The sequence below is a fragment of the Myotis lucifugus genome, unplaced genomic scaffold, assembly GCF_000147115.1.
Source record: "Myotis lucifugus unplaced genomic scaffold, Myoluc2.0 scaffold_295, whole genome shotgun sequence".
NCBI lineage: Eukaryota > Metazoa > Chordata > Mammalia > Chiroptera > Vespertilionidae > Myotis > Myotis lucifugus.
In genome coordinates this window covers 892,815-913,036 of record NW_005871343.1, presented here as the reverse complement: position 1 = coordinate 913,036, position 20,222 = coordinate 892,815, and the positions used below count along the sequence as shown (strand labels likewise).

At 41.9% G+C, this 20,222-nt stretch overlaps 1 pseudogene; it reads right to left on the bottom strand.

Moving 5' to 3' along the window:
- Positions 1-18,588: 18,588 nt before the first annotated feature.
- Positions 18,589-19,584, bottom strand: LOC102433703 (annotated as a pseudogene).
- Positions 19,585-20,222: the final 638 nt, after the last annotated feature.

Below are 20,222 nucleotides of genomic sequence, written 5' to 3'. Positions count from 1 at the left end.
GCGAGGTTTGAGGCAGGAAACAGCCCTCTGAGTGTGGAGGCATCTACACTAATAAAAGAGAAAGATGCAAATTAACCATCACTCTGTTACTCTGCTACACCCACAAGCCACGCCCACCAGCCAATCAGAGCGGCTATGCAAATTAACCCAACTAAGATGGTGGCAGCCACGGAGCTGGAGTGAGCAGGAGGCTTGGGTTGCCCCCAACGATGGAGGAAGCCAAGCTTCCCACCTGCCCTGGGCGGCCCTGGGCTCTGCTCAAGGCTACAAAGTTTCAATTATAGAAGACAAATAAATCCAAGATACCTGCTTCTAGCCACCCTGGCCTTGGCTCAAGGAGGAGCTGGGGTTGCCAGGGGCAACCCAGGTTTCCAGCTGGACCTGGGCTCCGCTCAAGGCTACAAAGTTTCAATTATAGAAGATAAATAAATCCCAGATACCTGCTTCCAGCCCGCCTTGGAAAAAAAGAAAAAGAAAAAAAAGAGAGGCTGGGAGCTTGGGTCACTGGGGGGTGTGGCCAGCCTGAAAACAGCCCTCAGCCCCTCATCCAGGCTGGCCACATCCCCATGGGGTGAGGGTCCCCTCTGGAGGGTTTGGCCAGCCTGCAAACAGCCATCAGCCCGTCACCCAGGCTGGCCAGGCACCCAAGCGGGAACCCCACAATGATCCGGGACACCCTTCATGGCAAACCAGCCACCCCCATCCATGCACCAGGCCTCTATCCTATATAATAAAAGGGTAATATGCAAATTGATCCTAACAGCAGAACAACTGGGAATGACTGGTCACTGTGACACACACTAACCACCAGAGGCAGACGCTCAATGGAGGAGCTGCCCCCTGGTGGTAGGTGAGCTCCCACAGGGGGAGCTCTGCTCAGCCACAAGCCAGGCTGATGGCTGCCAGTTCAGCGGTGGTGGTGGGAGCCTCTCCTGCCTCCTCAGCAGTGCTAAGGATGTCCGACTGCAGCTTAGGCCTGCTCCCTGCTGGCAAGTGGACATTCCCCGAGGGCTCCCGGGCTGCCAGAGGGATGTCTGACTGCCAGCTTAGGCCCAATCCCCTGGGGAGCGGGCCTAAGCCAGCAGGTGGACATCCCCTGAGAGGTCCCAGGCTGCGAGAGGGCACAGGCCGGGCTGATGGACCCCCCCACCCCAAGTGCACAAATTTTTGTTCACTGGGCCTCTAGTATCTTTATAAAGTATGCCGCGCCAGCATGGCAAGGGTGAACTTGAGTGGGTGCGGCTGAAAGGCTTAGAAAAGACAGACAAGAGAATGAAAGCTGGGTCTCAGTGGGACGCTGCTTCCCTGAGAGACAGTGACCACGCCCATAGCCATGTCTTTATTTTATAGCAGATGCCACGAGGCAAGGTAAGGGCGTGATCAAGATGTTTACAACATTCTCCTGGGTTTTAATCCTACTCAACAACATGCACCTGAATTCTATCAAGCCTACATCACTCAGGCACGTGGGGCCACGTGTTTGGACTGTAGGTTCAAGCTTACAACTACAGCTGTTGGCTATAATTGGGCTGGGAGGGCCCTGCCCTCCAAGTTGGGACTTGCACGTGGCAATGAGAGGACTGTGCCCTCTTATCAGTGCAAGGCTTGAACCTGTCCAAAACACTGTAGCAGCTCCCCACAATAAAGTTTTAATACATTATATTAGAGGTTGTGGTGGTACTGTTTTACCCACAGCATCTATAGGAATTACTGCAAATTTACTTCTTGGTGGAAGAATCTTTCATTCCCAATATAAATGACCAATTCCATTAAATGAAACTTCAATTTCTAGACTCAATATAAACAGTAAAGTTGCTAAGACTATTAAAAAGGCCCAACTTCTCATTATTGATTAATGCATCATGGCATCCAGTCATGCTATAAACGCCATAGACAGATTACTAAGAGAAATTATGATTTTGAATGTTGTATTTGGTGGGAAAGTTCTCCTTCTTGGAGGGGATTTTTGACAATGTCTCAGTATTGTACCGCATGCTATGGGATCGGCCATAGTACAAATGAGTTTAAAGTACTGTAATGTTTGGGGATGTTTCAGAAAGTTGTCTCTTAAAACAAATATGAGATCAGAGGATTCTGCTTATAGTGAATAGTTAGTAAAACTTGGAGATAGCAAACTTGATAACAGTTTTCATTTAGGAATGGATATTGAAATCACCTGTGAAATGATTTGTAATGGATCTATTATTGAAGCTACCTTTGGAAATAGTATATCTATAGATAATATTAAAAATATATCTAAACATGCAATTCTTTGTCCAAAAAAATGAGCACATTCAAAAATTAAATGAAAACATTTTGGATATATTTGATAGAAATTTTCACACATATTTGAGTAATGATTCCATTGATTCAACAGATGATGCTGAAAAGGAAAATTTTGCCATCGAATTTCTTAATAGTATTATTACTTCGGGAATACCATGTCATAAATTAAAATTGAAAGTGGTGCAATCATCATGCTATTGAGAAATCTTTTTTTTTAAAATATATTTTATTGATTTTTTACAGAGAGGAAAGGAGAGGGATAGAGAGCTAGAAACATCGATGAGAGAGAAACATCGATCAGCTGCCTCCTGCACACTCCCCACTGGGGATGTGCCCGCAACCAAGGCTCATGCCCCTGACCGGAATCGAACCTGGGACCCTTGAGTCCGCAGGCCAACGCTCCATCCACTGAGCCAAACCGGTCAGGGCTATTGAGAAATCTTAATAGTGAATGGGGTCTTTGTAATGGTACCAGATTTATTATCAAAAGATTACAATCTAACATTATCGAAGCTGAAAGTATTAACAGGATCTGCAGAGGGAGAGGTTGTTCTGATTCCAAGAATTGATTTGTCCCCATCTGACACTGGCCTCCCAGTTAAATTAATTCGATGACAGTTTCCTGTGATCCAGCATTTGTGATGACTATTAATAAATCACAAGGACAAACTCTAGACAGAGTAGGAATATTCCTACCTGAACCCATTTTTGCACATGGTCAGTTATAAGTTGCTTTCTCTCGAGTTTGAAGAGCATGTGACGTTACAGTTGAAGTTCTAAATACTTCATCACAAGGGAAATTAGTCAAGCACTCTGAAAGTGTTTTCACTCTTAATGTGGTGTACAGGGAGATATTAGAATAGTGTACAGGGAGATATTAGAATAAGTTTAATCACTTTATCAGTCATTGTTTGCATCACTGTTGTTTTCATATCATGTTTTTGTTGTTTTTATATCATGCCTTTGTTGTTGTTATATCCTTTTGTTACTGTTTATTTATTAACTAGAGGCCCGATGCATGAAAATTCATGCACTGGAGTGCGGGGTCCTTCAGCCCGTTCTGCCCCCTCTCACAGTCTGGGAGCCCTCAGGGGCGGGAGGCGACCTGGCGATCAGGGGAAGGCGATGCCGCCATCACACCTCTGTTACTGCCACTGCTGGCAGCTCAAGCCTTGGCTGGCCCTGGTTACCTGAGCCTTGGGCGGCCCTGGTTACCTGTGCCTTGGGCTGGCCCTAAGCAGCTGGGGGGCTGAAGGTACTGGGGAACTCCAGAGGCAGGCATGTGGGGTGGGCCTGGCCTTGCCACACACCTGCCACCCCTGTGGGGCTGAGGGGACTGGGCACCGCCATCTTGTGGCTGTGGGTGCCGCCATCTTTGCAATGGCGTGAGGGTCAGTTAGCATATTCCCTTTTTATTAGATAGGATAAATTTATATATTATTTTCATATACATTTTACTAATTTCCTTTCATCTCTCACACTTCTATTATAGCAAAAGGGCAAATAGCAATATTAAAATATTCCTACTAATTAATTCCCTTTTAATGTGCACGAATTTCGTGCACCGGGCTACTAGTCTCCTTATAAACAGTACAGTGTACTCATCACTACATTAATTGGTTGGCTCTCCTGCTAAACTGTAAGCTCCGGAAGGCAGAGATCTTTGTTTTGTTCATTGACATATCCCCCACCAGCGGGCAGACAGTTGACTGGTCAACCAGTTGCTATGACATGCACTGACCACCAGGGGGCAGGCGCTTTGACCGTTAGGTTAGCTGGGGTCTGGCCCATCCGGACTGGGCGAGATGGGCCTGACATGCCCTGGAGCCCTCCCTCGGTCCCTCACCAGCCCTGATCATGCACTAATGGGGTCCCTCAGCCTGGCCTGCGCCCTCTCACAATCTGGGACCCTTCAGGGGATGTCAGAGAGCTGGTTTCATCCCTATCCCACAGCCCACTCCCCTTGGGAGGGTACCAGATGCAGGGACTGATCTCCTGATCAGGACTGATTGGGCATGAGCCCATAGCAGGTGCAGTGGGGCCAGGATGAGTGAGAGTGGCAAGTAGGAGCTGCAGGAGGTGTTTGACTGCGGGTTTCGGCCCAATCCCTGCAGGCCACCCCGAGGGTCCTCACCCATGCACAAATTTGTGAACCGGGTCTCTAGTTACAGAATAAAAGTTCCATAGCACTATCTCCTTATAAGCAGTACAGTGTACTCATCACTACATTGATTGGCTGGCTCTCCCACTAAACTGTAAGCTCTGGAAGGCAGAGATCTTTGTTTTGTTCATTGACATATCCCTAGCATGGATGACCTTCCTGTGCCTTGTGCCTGACCCCTCGACAGTGTCTGACACATAGCAAATGTTTGCCGAAGCTGTTGAGGAGCTTGAGTGAGAGGCCTGAGGTATGTGCAATATGTGTCCCGGCATATGATAGGTTGGGGTTTTTCCCATAACTCTCCCTCGCTGTGTGAGTCACGAGTTAGTAGGAATTCCCATCCTCAGCCCTCTCTCTCTTTGCTTCTTCTAAATGTGTGTGACTAACCACAAGGAGCCTATCAAGGCTGTGAATCTCAAGTCCTCAGGATTGGGGTCGCGGAAGGGATCAGGGAGTGGAGACTGCTTAGCACGGCCTTGGCAAGAGATGGGGCAGGGTGTATCCTAGGCAGAACTGCCTGGTCAAAAGGTTGCCCCACCCAGTAACCATGATGGAGCACTCTGTCCGGGCCCCAAACGTTAAACACTGTGCCCTTGGCCACACAGCTAGAACCTGCTGGAGCGAGACAACCCCACCCAGCTATCTGCCTTGTAGGCTTGGGCTTTCCCCTCTGTCCCCTTGTCTGCTTTTGCCATCTCCAGCTTCCAAACAATTATTTACTGAGCGCCTGTCATGAGCAAGCCACTGTTCTTGACATCATCAGCGAACAAAGATCCCTGAGCTGATCTACAAGATTTGAAAAAAGCCAAAGATCACATTACCAACTGTGCCTTGAGCTCCTGGATGGAGATGCTGTCTTCCGAGAGGGGTGGGGGGCTCTATGAGGGGCAGTGTTGGGGGGCAGAGACAGAAGTCCAGCTCTTTAAACTTCTGTAGAAGACCTTCGTGCTTCTCCCCTGTCCACCTGAACAACCTTCCACACACCCTGGCCTCAGCCTTAGAACCTGCTCTCCACACGCAGCCCTTGCACCTCAGGGTGGGCCGTGTCAGTCTGTGGTTCAGAAAAAAGATGGGTTTCAGTGTCGTGGGTTGAAACAGACAGGAGACCGTGTGACCTGACACTGTCTATGGTATCACTACAGATCAGACTGGAAGAATAGGAATTAACTTTGACACTGTGATTGCCTCTTTAGATCAAAAGAAGGAAGGCTGGTCAGACAAAGCAGATGAATTTTTTAATTTTTAATTTTATTTTTCAGATGAACTTATTTATTTTCCATTGATCTTTTAGAGAGAGTGGAAGAGAGAGGGAAAGATCAAGAAAAACATCGATGTGAGAGAAACACATTGATTGGTTGCCTCCTGAACGCACCCCGACCAGGGCCCCGGGCCGTGGAGGAGCCTGCAACCAAGGTAGGTTCCCTTGGCCGAAATGGAACCCGGGACCCTTTGGTCCGCAAGCTGGTGCTCTATCCACTGAGCCAAACCGGCTAGGGCAAAGCAGATGAACATTTGCACATTTCACATGACCCCACATTCAACTTGTAGACTCTTTTTTTATGGAAACACACAAATCCTCAGGGACAGGTACAAGGATGTGGATGTTCATTGCAGTGTAATAAAAGAAAAACATTAGAATAACTTATAGGGGAAATGTAAGAAACGTCCAAACTTGTAGAGAATTTTTATAAGTTTATTTGGGCCAAATTGATGACATATGCCAAGGAGCAAGATCTCAAATGCTCCAGAGAATAAGAGTTTTGCAGTTTCTTTTATGCATTTGAAATTAAGGAGGGAAAGGAAGGAAGATTGGAGAAAGCATGGTGGGGATTGGATTACAGGAGAGTTAAGATCTTGTACTCTCTTGAGGGTTAATACTCCCTTGAAGGGGCATTAGTTTTTAAAGGTATTACATTTACAAGGTGTGTAACCTAGATGCACAAGAACAGTGGACAGGGCTGGCTTACAACCTTTCACTAAAGAAGTTATAGGCCTGGGGCTTGTTGGCCTTTTGAATGTCTCTGGAAAAGTTCAAGAACTATCTAAGTTCTTTGCCTATTTTTTTTTTAACTCAGATATTTTTTGGAGGGAGGGCTACTGAGATATGTGAGTTCCTTATATATTTTGGACCTTAACCCCTTATCAGGTATATGGTTTACAAATATTTCTCCCATTCCTAGGCTGCCTTTTCATATTTTTGGGTTGTTTCTTTTGCTGTACAGACACTCTCACATTTGATGTAGTCCCATTTGTTTATTTCCGCTTTGATTGCTTGTGCCTTTGGTATCATATCCATAAAATCATTGCCAAGACCAATGTCTGGGAGTTTTTCCTTATGTTTTCTTCTGGGAATTTTACAATTTCATGTCTTACATTTAAGTATTTTAATTCATCTTGAGTTATTTTTTGTGAGTAGTGTAAGACAGGAGCCCAGTTTCATTCCTTTGCATGTGGGTATCCAGTTTCCCAATGCCATTTATTGACGAGACTATCCTCTCCCCATTGAGTATTCCTGGCTCCCTTCCTTGGCAAGTATTAGCTGACTGTGTATGCATGGGTTTGTTTCTGCTGAGCCCTGGGTCTTAGTCACTCGGTTATAAACACAACAGAGGTCCTGCTCTCTTGTGGTTTCTATTGTTAGTGAGTCAATATACCAGTGAATTCTCTAGCACATTACTTTCATAAAAAAGAAAAAGAAAAACAAAATCTCGAATTCTCCCTGACCCAATTAAGAAGTACAAATTGGCAGTTATAAAAAGTTATGGGATGTAAATTCAACATAGGAAACATAGTAAATCATAATGTAATAACTATGTGTGATTGTCAGATGGGTTTATTGGGGTGATCACGTGGTAAGTTATATAAATGTCTAATTTACTAGGTTGTGTACCTGAAACTAAAAATAATGTTGTATGTCAGTTGAAAAATAAATATAAATTTTAAAATATTCTCCCTGACCCAACACCTCCCCCTTTCTCTATTTCAACCCTATTTTTCTGCCTTTTTCAACAACTCAACTTCTCATATATATATATATATATATATTTAATTTTAATTTTAATTTTTTTATTTTTTTAATTTTAATTTTAATTTTTTTATTTTTTATTTTTTTTGTCTAGTGTCACTCTGGCTCCTCTGACTCCCCTTATTCTCCTCTCCATCTAATGCCAAACACATTCAGACACTCCCATTTCTCTGAAGCTGCTTTTGTCAAAAATCCTATGACCTCCATGTTGCCAAGTTCAATGGCTACTTCTCTGTATCTCTTCACTATCTCTCAAATGTCCACTCACCTTTTTGAAGCACTTTTTTTTTTGTTTCTATGATTCATCACTCTCCTACCTTATTGCTCTTTCTCAATCACCTATACCCTATATCAGTGGTCGGCAAACTGCGGCCCCTTGAGTGTGGCTCTTCCACAAAATGCCACGTGCGGGCGCACACGTACAGTGCGATTGAAACTTCGTGGCCACACTCAAGGGGCCAAACAACCGCATGTGGCTCATGAGCCGCAGTTTGCCGACTACTGCCCTATGTAAATAATTCTCAAACTTTATACTGCATCAGAATTGTGTGTTTTGTTGACAAAGTAAAAAAAAAAAAAAAAAGATGACTGGGCCTCACTCCAGGCATTCTGAATGAGAACAGGCAGTCGGGGTACCCATGTTCTACTATGTTTTAAACTAGAAATGGCACAAGTAATTCTGGTACAGACTAAAGTTTGGAACCTAGCACCATCCAGGATTTTAAAATTACCTTTGCATAGATTAATTACAATAAAATTAACAAAGCATTCCTTTCACACTTTTGGATGATGTAATAATACCATTTCTAAAATATTGTGCGTAATTGAATGTTATGACAATCTCATTTCTAAAATGAGATTATTTCCATGATTTCAGTCCAGTTGTCAAGGATGCAGGAAAGCACACATTCCCAAACAAAACAAAACAAAACAAAACAAAACAAAACATACATTCCCTTGGTTCCATCATATGCCAAAAATCAAGCAGCAGCATCCCTGGATCTGGGGTCAGAAGATCCAAGTTCAAGTCCAGATGTGATTTTCCAGTTCTGGATAAACCTCAGCTTTGTCTCATCTACAATAGGAGGATTGTCATAATTCTTGTCTAGACATGATTCATTGTTCTATTGGCCTCCCTCCCTCTCTACCTTAGAACCACTTGTTTAAAAGTCCCAGAAGGACTGCTGTAAATGTATCTATTCATCAGTTTCTATCCCTGGAGAAGTCAGAAGCTTTATCCAAGGCACTGTTTTGATACCTATGCTTGTCTTTTATAATTACTTGAATATACTGAAAGGGGGTTTTGATGAAAAATGAGCGATCATAGTTTTATTGCTTTCGGGCACAGACTTTTTACAAGTCTAGATAGTAAAGAAGAGATTAAATGTAAAATTAAAAAAATTTATGAATATGAGAGAAAAGTAAGACTTAGGTTCATTTCTAAGTAAAAGGTCTGACAAATCTCAAAAAAGTCTATGCTCATCTCCTTCTGTTCCATTTGTGTGTGTGTAAGGCACAATCCCTGCAGAATTCTGATTATATGTGGGATGTGACTGGATGGAAATAGGTGCATAAAACAGAGGAACTGGGCAGATCTGGTTGGAGTATTTTTTTCTTCTTCCTCTCAATTTATAAAACAAACATTTGGTAGCAAGCTGCCATAAACACAGTTCATACGACGTGTTCTGGCACCTTGATGAAGTCTCAGCTCTCTCCTCTTTATGTGATCTGACCACCACCATCTATGAAGTCAGGTATGATAATATTCCAGGCTTGTGTGGTCCATTGTGGTAGCTTTTAGCTACATGTGGCCATTTAGATTTTAAAATAAATGAATTAAAATGAAATAAAATTAAAAATTTACTTCCTCAGGCACATTAACCACTTTTCAAGGGTCAATAAAACACATGTGACTAGTGGCTAGTGTTGTATTTGGAGATGTTTTTGTTTGTCAGGCTTGGGTGCTGTGGGTATCTAGTGAGTGGGGCCATGGGTGCTGCTAAACATCCTACAATAGATAAGACAGACACCTCTCCCCCCAAAAAGAAATTTCTGGGCCAAAATAACAATAGTGCCGAAGTTGAGAAAGCATGCTCCAGAGGTAAGATTCTGTTAGACTGATGGTTGGCATCAGGCAACCAGCACAATCTGAGATCGTGATGGGACACAGATCACTTAGGATTTAGCCCAGGCCATTATCTCTAAAACTGCAGGCTACAGACTTTACGGAATTCTTTTACGGAATACAAAACAGATGTACCATAACTAATTAGAATGAAATTGGTTGGGTAGAGTCCCTGGAATATTTAAACCAATCTGCATATCATGAATTCTATTAATTTCCTTAAATAAGAGCTCACTTTTCACAACTCTTATGCTGATTAACAAGCCAACTGATTTTACCAATGAAAATCCACTTTGTGACACTCATTATGCTAATCAGCCAAACCTCTGGTACTGATGGCCAAGAGGAAACTGGAGTGGTTGAACTATAGTTTTGAACTATGACAAAAACACATGAGGTTTTTAATTTTCTTTTTAAAATTTTAAAACAAATAAAAAGCAACACTTTAACTGATTTAAATATCTAAGCCACCTATTCATCCCACAATATTTATTGAGCGCCAACCATATGCTATACACTGTTCTGGGGGGTAAACCAATGAACAACAAAGATTCCTATCATTCTGTCTTAGATTCTAAAAGGTACAGGTGGGAAAAAAAACAACTAGAGGAAATATGTTAATTATATTATGCTAGAACAGCATAATATAATTATACTAATTATATTACTAATATAATTACTAATATAATTACTAATATAATTACTAATATAATTACTAATTAGTAACTTTGTTACTAATGTTGTGGCCCCATCCCATAGCAAAGAAACAGAATTTCTGGAGGATGAGGCCCAGAAATCAGGATTTTAAAAAGATTCCCAGGTGATTCTAATGTGCAGCCAAGGTTGAGAACCACTGTGCTAGAAAGTAATGAAGTGCTAGGGAAAAAAGGAAAAAGTTGAGAAGAGTAAAGGGCATTTGGGTACCAAGGGCAGGAGGGCTCTTTTCAGCATTCACTCAGCCTCATTGAGTATTCAGTGTTCAGCCTCACTGAGAACCATGCAAACAGGTATCTGGCAGAAGTGTGGTCAGAGGATTGAGAAAAATCTAGAAAAAATGCCCTATGGCAGGAATATGAAGGTGTGTCAGGAGAAGGACAGGTTGCCCAAGGTGGTGGAGCTGTGGAAAGGGGGATGAAGAGATCACAAAGGCGAAAAGGGACAGGGGAGGGTCCTATTGGACATGACACAACCTAATTTACATTTTAAAAGCATAACTGGCTGTCCCCTGAGAGCAGACTAACTGAACCCATCTTTTCTGAGTAGATGTGCTTCTAGGGCTAACTTCTGCTTTTGATTAGGTTATTGAAACCTAATGAATTGTAAATACTGGCCCTGTCTTGCCTGGTTATAGGTGAGGTCAGATCCTAATTTTCCCCCTAGTAGCCCCCATTTATCTTTATTTTTGCCCATGTCACCTTCTACTTTAAACTTGACATTGCTGGTAGGTTCCAGTTAGGACTCTGGTTTCCAGAAAACTTTCATTCTAATTAGTTACGGTACATCTGTTTTGTATTAAAAATGAATTTTATGCATCTTTAAATCTTTGAAGTCAAAGATTTAAAGCTTTCTCCCAGGTTTGTTCTCTTCCATCCCTGTAGACCTGATTAAAGCTTTGGAGAATGTGCACTCTGACAGCATAATTAAGGCATACTTTTATTGTATTGTCTTAACCTCTGTCACTCAAAGAGGAAGCAAAATAGAATTGATGTGGCTGGAAGAACGAGGTGGCAGTGACTTGTTTTGTTATGTCAGACTGGAGGAGGATATGAGTATTTATTGAAAAAATGGAAAGATGGTAAATGGTCTTGTAGAGAGAACCTGCTTAGCATCATGCACCTGGGAAGGTGGGGGAGTGACTGGCAGAGCCCTGGAGAGGCTCCTATTTCAAATACAAGGGATACAGTGTCAGAGGGAAAAGATGGCATCGGATAAAGAATGGTCCCCCTTACTCGGCAAGGCTGGTTGCTGAGTCCTGTGGCTGGATTCAGCAGCTGACACCTTGCTCATGGAATCAGGGCTGAGTGCCTAACCATGTTCTTCATGGCCCTCTCCGGGCCTGTATTGCCTTTGCAGACAGACTTGGGAAGGCAGTGTGCCCTTCAGACACCTTGGGCTTTCCTTAACTCCAAATTGTTGCCTTTACCTGAATTCTAAGTGACCAATTTTGTGAAATGTATTCCTCTTGGAGGCCCAAGACATAATGAATGGGTCACTTCCCCCATGGCACTTTGTAATGATAGGAATGGTTCATGTATCAAGGGCTCACAGTGCACCAGGCACTGTAGCTTACTCTCTAATATATATATCCCATGTTCAAAGGCTATTAAATCGTGTTGTTTACCCATATCTTCAGAAAAAAATCACTTCTACTGTCATGGTGTCATGGTAAACAACCTGCTTCCCTATTTATAATGGTCTGGCCCTCTAGCAACTTCAGCGCGAAATTATAGCTAATTTGTCTACAAACGTCAGGTGGTCATAATAATCTGGCCACTCAGTGTACATGTATGTTTCATCCATTTCTCTCATTAACAATATGAGGTATGGTTTTTATTCTGTTTTTCAGATGAGATAAGGGAGATCCAGAAAGATATGCTAAAGTCTATACAGAGTTGGGCCAATTCCTCACCCCTGCATGAATAGTTCTGATCATGTTATGACTTGTATTCATTTATTTACCCAGTAGCTTACAGCCTCTTCGAGGAATGGGACAAGGCCACACTTGTTTTTAAGTTGTGTCTATAGCTCCTGGCACAGCCCCTTTACACACAGGAATTACCAACTGTTTGATGGAGTCAGTGATACTTAGAATGCCTATCATCATGTTTTGAATTCTCAAGGTTATTTATTTGGCAGAGGATAAGGGTAGTTTAATAATAATTGTAACAGAATTTAACTGAAAGAAAAATTTGCCAAGAAACTCTGAAAGAGTTTTCAGATTGGTTCTGAGGCTAAGTCACATGGCAAGGGAAGAGAGAGACTCTCTCTTATGCCTGAGTTCTGTTCTTTTTTTTAATTTTCTTTTTTTATTGATTAAGTTATTACATATGTGTCCTTATCCCCACCTACCTGCCTTCACCCCACTCATGCCCTCATCCCCCTGTTGTCTGTGTCCATTGGTTAGGCCTATATGCTTGCATATAAGTCCTTTGGTTGATCTCTCCCCTTTACCCCCACCCTCCCCTACCTTCCTCTGAGGTTTGACGGTCTGATCAATGCTTCTCTGTCTCTGGATCTGTTTTTGCTCATCAGTTTATGTTGTTCATTATATGTTGGGGTCCAACCCCAGCAGGTCCAGGGGTTCCCAAAGGTGTGGACGGAGTCGGCGAAGAAGGAATGGTGCAGAGACAGCGCTCAGTTGATCAGCAGCCTAGCCAGGTTCTCTAGCCAGGTTCTGTGTGTTTTATTGTCTTGTTACATCTGTATTATTTATACCAGTTGATTTTAATCCTGTCAATTTCTATTCCAAAGGTTAGGGCGTTTCTTATCTCCATTCCAGGGAGTAAAGATTATGTAGCTTAAGGGTGATTGTTCGTAGTTAAAGTGATTAACTACCCGCCTGGCATTTAGTTAAGGGGTTTTATTCCCTCCCTAACTTCAGGGAAAAATCCCTACCTGGGGAAACAACCTTTCTCGGAGAGGTGATCTTGGTTAAAACACATAGCGCCAAGAAGGTGAGCAAACATATTAAGAACAGTATGCCATATACACCAGGTCCCTTGAAACATATACTGTGCAGATGTTTCTTCCCTGCAGCAACTGTGTCAAGCAGCAAGGATGGACCAGCTTCTGGCAATTATATTCCATAAATGAGTAAGATCATGTGATATTTAACTTTCTCTGACTGGCTTATTTTACTTAGCATAATTCTCTCCAGTTGCATTCATGCTGTTGCAAATGGTAAGAATTCCTTCTTTTTTACCGCAGTGTAGTGTTCCATTGTGTAGATGTACCACAGTTTTCTAATCCACTCATCTACTGATGGGCACTTAGGCTGTTACTAAATCTTAGCTATGATGAATTGTGCTGCTATGAACATAGGGGTGCATATATCCTTTCTGATTGGTGTTTCTGATTTCTTGGGATATATTCCTAGAAGTGAGATCACTGGGTCAAATGGGAGTTCCATTTTTAGTTTTTTGAGGAAACTCCATACTGTTTTCCACAGTGGCTGCACCAGTCTGCATTCCCACCAGCAGTGCATGAGGATTCCTTTTTCTCCGCATCCTCTCCAGCACTTGTCATTTGTTGATGATAGCCATTCTGACAGGTGTGAAATGGAACCGGATTGTCATTTTGATTTGCATCTCTCGGATGATTAGTGACTTTGAACATGTTTTCATATGTCTTTTGGCCTTTCTTCTGTCTTCTTCCGAAAAGTATCTATTTAGGTCCGTTGCCCATATTTTGATTGGATTTTTTATCTTCCTTTTGTAAAGTTGTATGAGTTCCCTGTAAATTTTAGAGATTAAACCCTGATCGGTGAAAACATTTGCAAATAGGTTCTCCCATGCAGTGGGCTTTCTTGTTGTTTTGTTGATGGTTTCCTTTGCTGTGCAAAAGCTTTTGATTTTGATGTAGTCCCATTTGTTTATTTTCTCTTTAGTTTCCATTGCCCTAAGAGCAGTATCAGTGAAGAAACTGCTTCGGGATATGTCTGAGATTTTGCTGCCTATGGATTCCTCTAATATTTTTATGGGTTCCCATCTTACATTTAAGTCCTTTATCCATTTTGAGTTTATTTTTGTGTATGGTGTAAGTTGGTGATCTAGTTTCATTTTTTTGCATGTACCTGTCCAATTTTCCCAACACCATTTATTGAAGAGGCTGTCATGACTCCATTGTATGTTCATGCCTCCTTTGTCAAACATTCAAGGAAGAACTAAAACCTATCCTCCTCAGACTATTCCAAAAAAATCAAGAGGAAGGAACACTTTCAAGCACATTCTATGAAGCCAGCATCAACCTAATACCAAAACCAGATAAAGACAACACAATGAAAGAGAATTATAGGCCAATATCCCTCATGAACATAGATGCCAAAATCCTTAACAAAATTCTAGCAAATCGGATCCAGCAGTACATCAGAAAAATCATACACCATGACCAAGTAGGATTTATCCCGGGGATGCAAGGATGATACAATATCTGCAAATCAATAAATGTGATACATCAAATAAACAAATTGAGAGATAAAAATCACATAGTCATATCAATTGACGCAGAAAAAGCATTTGACAAAATTCAACACCCCTTCTTGATAAAAACTCTCAGCAAGGTGGGAATAGAAGGATCATACCTCAACATGATAAAAGCCATATATGAGAAATCCACAGCCAACATCATACTCAATGGGCAAAAACTAAAACCATTTCCCCTAAGAACAGGAACAAGACAGGGATGCCCACTCTCACCACTCCTGTTCAACATAGTACTGGAAATACTAGCCATTGTGATGAGAGAAGAAGAAGAAATAAAAGGCATCCAAATTGGAAAAGAAGAAGTAAAACTGTCCTTATTTGCAGATGACATGATACTGGACATAGAAAACCCTAAAGACTCCATCAAACAATTATTAGACTTAATAAATGAATTCAGCAATGTAGCAGGATACAAAATTAATGCCAAGAAATCTATGGCATTTCTATACACCAATAATGAACTTACAGAAAGAGAGACTAAAAAAGCAATCCTATTTACCATCGCACCAAAAAAATTAAGATACCTAGGAATAAACTTGACTAAGGAGGTAAAAGAACTATACGCGGAAAACTACAGGACACTGAAAAAGGAGCTAGAGGAAGACATAAACAGATGGAAGAACATACCGTGTTCATGGATTGGTAGAATCAACATCACCACGATGTCCATACTACCCAAAGCAATCTATAGTTTCAATGCACCCCCATTAAAATACCAATGGCATATTTCACAGACCTAGAACAAACTTTCCAAAAATTCATCTGGAATAAAAAAAGACCCCCGAATAGCTGCAGCAATCCTGAGAAAGACGAACAAAGTAGGTGGGATCTCAATACCAGATATCAAGCTGTATTACAAAGCCACTGTTCTCCAAACAGCCTGGTACTGGAACAAGAACAGACATATAGATCAATGGAATAGAATAGAGAACCCAGAAATTGACCCAAACCACTATGCTCAATTAATATTCGACAAAGGATGCTGAGGTTTGTTCCTATAGGGCTGAGATCAAAATCCCTGTCAGTAGATGAACATGCAGCTAATGCCGGCAAGCCATAGCAGATCGGCTGTCTGGAGAGGATGTGCTTTGTTAGTCCAGCATCAGACCGTGCTGGGCATTATTGGAACCCAACCTGGGAAGGGCTTTCTGATCATTGTGATCTGGACTCGGAGAAGGTTGGGCCATCTCTAGGTGACCTTTTCATGAACATTTATGAACACTTTTAGTCCTTTTAGTAATTAGCTAATTGTAAGTAGCTGTCTTAGTAATGCCGTTAAGGAGGACTAAAATGGGCAGGTTTTCTTTGCTTTGTGTTCCAAAGCTATAGGTTGTGTTTGACAACAGACAAGGTCCAGCAGATGAGGAAGCATGGATTCATCAGACCCAAGTACATATAGGAATTTATTACATGAAAAAGGTGACATCAAATCAGAGGGGACAATATGGCTTACTGAGTGCCTAGTGCTAGAAAACACCCGACTGTCTAGAAAAAGAAATGGCATCCCAGTTTCATGTTAAATACCAAAATAAATTGCAGAAAGATAAAAATATTAAATATTAAAAGTGAATTCATTAAAATATCAATAGAAAATGGGGGAATATTAAAAAAATCTTAGAATGGCAAAGACTTTTTCGAGCATGAAGAAAACCATAAACAAACCCACAAAAAGTTTGATTAATTTGCAATATTAAAAATTAAAATTTTTTGCATGGAAAAATACCATAAACAAAATCAAGAGATAAAAGAGAAACTGAGGGAAATGTATTTGCATATGAAAAAGAGCTATTTAAAAATATTAAAAGGGGCTCCTACAAATAAATGCGGAAAAGCTCAATAACTCAATAGGAAGATGAGATGGTTATAGAATGAGACAGTCTAATATAATGGCAACAATCTAAAACAGAATGCAGAATGCTGTGTGTTTTATGGGACCATTTGAAGGGGGGTATTAACCCTCAAGAGAGCACACCATCTTCTTAACTCCAATCTCCCTTACCTCCCCTCCTTAATTTCAAATGCATAAAAGAAACTGCAAAACTGTCATTCTGGGAAGCATTTGAAATGTTGCTCCCTGGCATATGTCATCAGTTTGGCTCAAATAAACTCTTGTAAAAACTCTACAGTTTTGGACATATTTTATATGGACATAACTATTAAAAAAATTAAAAATAGTTTACTAGGAGTCCTAAATGTTTGTGTGTTTGAGAATTGTAGTGAAGGGAAAAAATCTCCTTGTCCCTTTTAGGGCTCTCACTCAGTCTGCAAATTAAAGGGACAATGACAGATTAACAGGAGAAATGCGTACAATTTTTATTGAATTTTCATATGTACATGGGAGCCTTCATAAGAGCATGAAGACAGGAGGAAGTGACCAGAGCAGGAAGCTTTAATAACTTACAGGCAAAAAATTCATACATTTGTGAAGAATTGACGAGACAAAGGGGTTTGGTTTGGGGTTGGTTCACCTAGGCCGCAGTGGTTCTCAACCTTCCTAATGCCGCGACCCTTTAATACAGTTCCTCATGTTGTGGTGACCCCCAATTTCATTGTTACAAATTGAACATAATTAAAGCATAGTGATTAATCACAAAACCAGTGTGTAATTATATATGTAATTATATATGTAATTATATATGGTCTTAGTTTTCCGATGGTCTTAGGCGACCCCTGTGAAAGGGTCATTCAACCCCTAAAGGGGTCGCGACCCACAGGTTGAGAACTGCTGACCTAGGGTGAGACAGTCCTTCACTTCCTTAACTGGGAAGATAAGGGTTAGTTTAACAAGGTTTGTTCACAGACTTCTCTGGTGCTGGTTCTGGTCTGAGGACAGTCTCTCCCCAGTCAAAGGAGAATTTAATTCCTGCCTTTAGACAGAAAAGAAGTTTTTTCTGTGTTTACGGTTTTTTAATTGCCTTGAGCTTAAAATAATTTTCATGTGAAAGAAGCATATTTTGGAGTGACATTCTGGTTTCCTTCAGAATCATCTGAGAAATTAAAAAAATGTATGTTTCCTGACCTCAACTCCAGAGAGAGTCCAATACATTACGTCTAAGGAGGGACCCAGCAATGCACATTTTTAATAATTAAGTTAATTCTAACCATCCTTGGAGAAATGTTGCCTCAGAGGGTGTATTGGGAGGGGACCATTGGGGAGGTAAAATTGGGCAAGAGAGGAAGTGAGAAAATCCAGAGAAATTATTTGGTGAAAGAGAGAAGTCTGGGGGGCAGGGGTTAAAGGGCATTTCCTTTCTAGTATAGTATGAGGACAGTTGGATGTTGAAGGTGAGCAGGTTTCAACTACAAATGTGAGGACAAGAGATAAAGTTTAAAGCAATGCCAGGAGGGATAACTCAGGTAGCCACAATATGAGAAAGTTGACTCAACAAAAAGTAAATCCTCAACCTAGAGGTATTCACTCATTCATCTGTGTAAGGAATGTTCAAACCTGCAAAGAATTCTTGTAAGAGTTTGAGTAAAAACTGATGACAATTGCCAGGAAACAAAACCCCAAATGTATTGGGGCCCAGACCCAGCGAGTCCAGGGGTTCCCAAAGGTGTGGACGGAGTCGGCAAAGAAGGAATGACACACAGACAGTGTTCAGTTGATCATCATAGCCAGGTTCTCTAGCCAGGTTCTCCCTTTATTCTCCTGTTACATCTGTATTTATACCATTTGATTTTAATCCTATACATTCTATTCCAAAGGTTAGGGCATTTGTTATCTCCATTCCAAGGTCACTACTCTACTGTAAGGTTAAAAAACAAAAACACTCTAAAATATTCTTATAGCTGCCGTGGGAGTAGATCTTAGTCCTTCCACATAGAGAGATGACTTCATATTTGCAGGAAGCTCTTTGGACTAAACCTAAACTGAGTCCATTACTCATTTCTTCTCCGGCTCTTCTTGTGGCTTTTCTTAGATCTTTCAGGAGATTCTGAGTGGCTCCTGTGTCTATGACTACGGTGATGACCTGGGGACTTGGAGTGGGATCTGTGCCGTCTATCTCGGGACCTGCTGTGGTGACGTCTTGGACTCTTGCTCCGATGCCTCTCTCTGTGAGGGGAAGGGCTCCTCCTTTTTGGAGACTGGCTCCTACTTCTTCTGTAGTGCAGTGTGGGAGAGCGACAGGGCTTGTTCAAGTCTCGGTAGTTTCTCCTGCGGTGATCAGGTGATGGTACTCTCTCCAACTTCTCATCCTCTTCTTCCTCTTCTTCACTGGACTCGACATCATCCATGTCCTCTTCTAGAGTGCTAACCCGAGGCTCCTCTAGCACATAGAGTTTCTGTAGCCGGGGAAGAATGATATCACAGACTCTCTCACTGTGTAGTAGTTCATCAATGAACTCATCTACATGCATCAGTTCAAACTCTCCATTTCGGTTCTGGCTCTTAATTTTTCTATGATCATTGTACAGAGGCTCCAAGTATTTGTAGCCATCAATTGCAGTGCCTGTCAGCCTCATATAAAGCGCTCCCAACATGCGTACATACTTGAAATCTTCATTTTTTTATAAACTCAACAATGATATCCTTCTCTGGTTGAATCTGAAGCAACTTCAAGGTCAAACACAGAAAGGGAGTTGGCTTTATGTTGCCACCATAGATGCCACCGACAAACCTTAACTCCATGGCTTTATCAACTACAAGTTCAGCCATAAGTCCAAAGCACTCCTCTTTCCAGTACTTGGACTCATAGATTCGAGTCCGAATGATCTTCCCCACCAGATACTGTGGGTTGGTGCCCTGAATGCTGTGGGCATCCTTCACCGTGATTGTTCGTAGTTAAGGTGGTTAACTACCCGCCTGGCACTTAGTTAAGGGGTTTTACTGATTTATTCCCTCCCTTAGTCCTGTTAATCCCTAACTCCAGGGAAAAATCCCCACCTGGGGAAACAACCTTTCTTGGGGAGGTGGTCCTGGTTAAAACACATAGCGCTAAGAGCGGGAGCAAACATATGCCATATACGCCAGGTCCCTTGAAACATATGCTGTGCAGATGTTTCTTCCCTGCAGCGACTGTGTCAAGCAGCAAGGGTGGACCGGCTTCCGGCACAAATGCTCCAGAGAAGGACAGCTTTGCAGTTTCTTGTATACATTTGAAATTAAACAGTGAACATAAGGGAGGTTACATGAAGGTGGGAGAAGGCAAGGGGTGGGGGCTAGATTTATAGGATAGTTAACAAGACTATGCAGTTTCTTGGAGTTGATTATTTCAAAGGTGTGTTGATGTAGATGCAAGGAACTGGGCTTGCTTAAGGCAAAGGTAAATTTTTTACTAAAAAAGTTATATGCCTGGGGCATGGTTATCACCATGACCTGACCATTAAGAAATTTATGGTCAAATGTGTGGGAATGGCACCAGGTGTCTGACCCATAGGGTCAGACCACACCTGGGTTTAGCAACTTTGGTACTTGGGTTG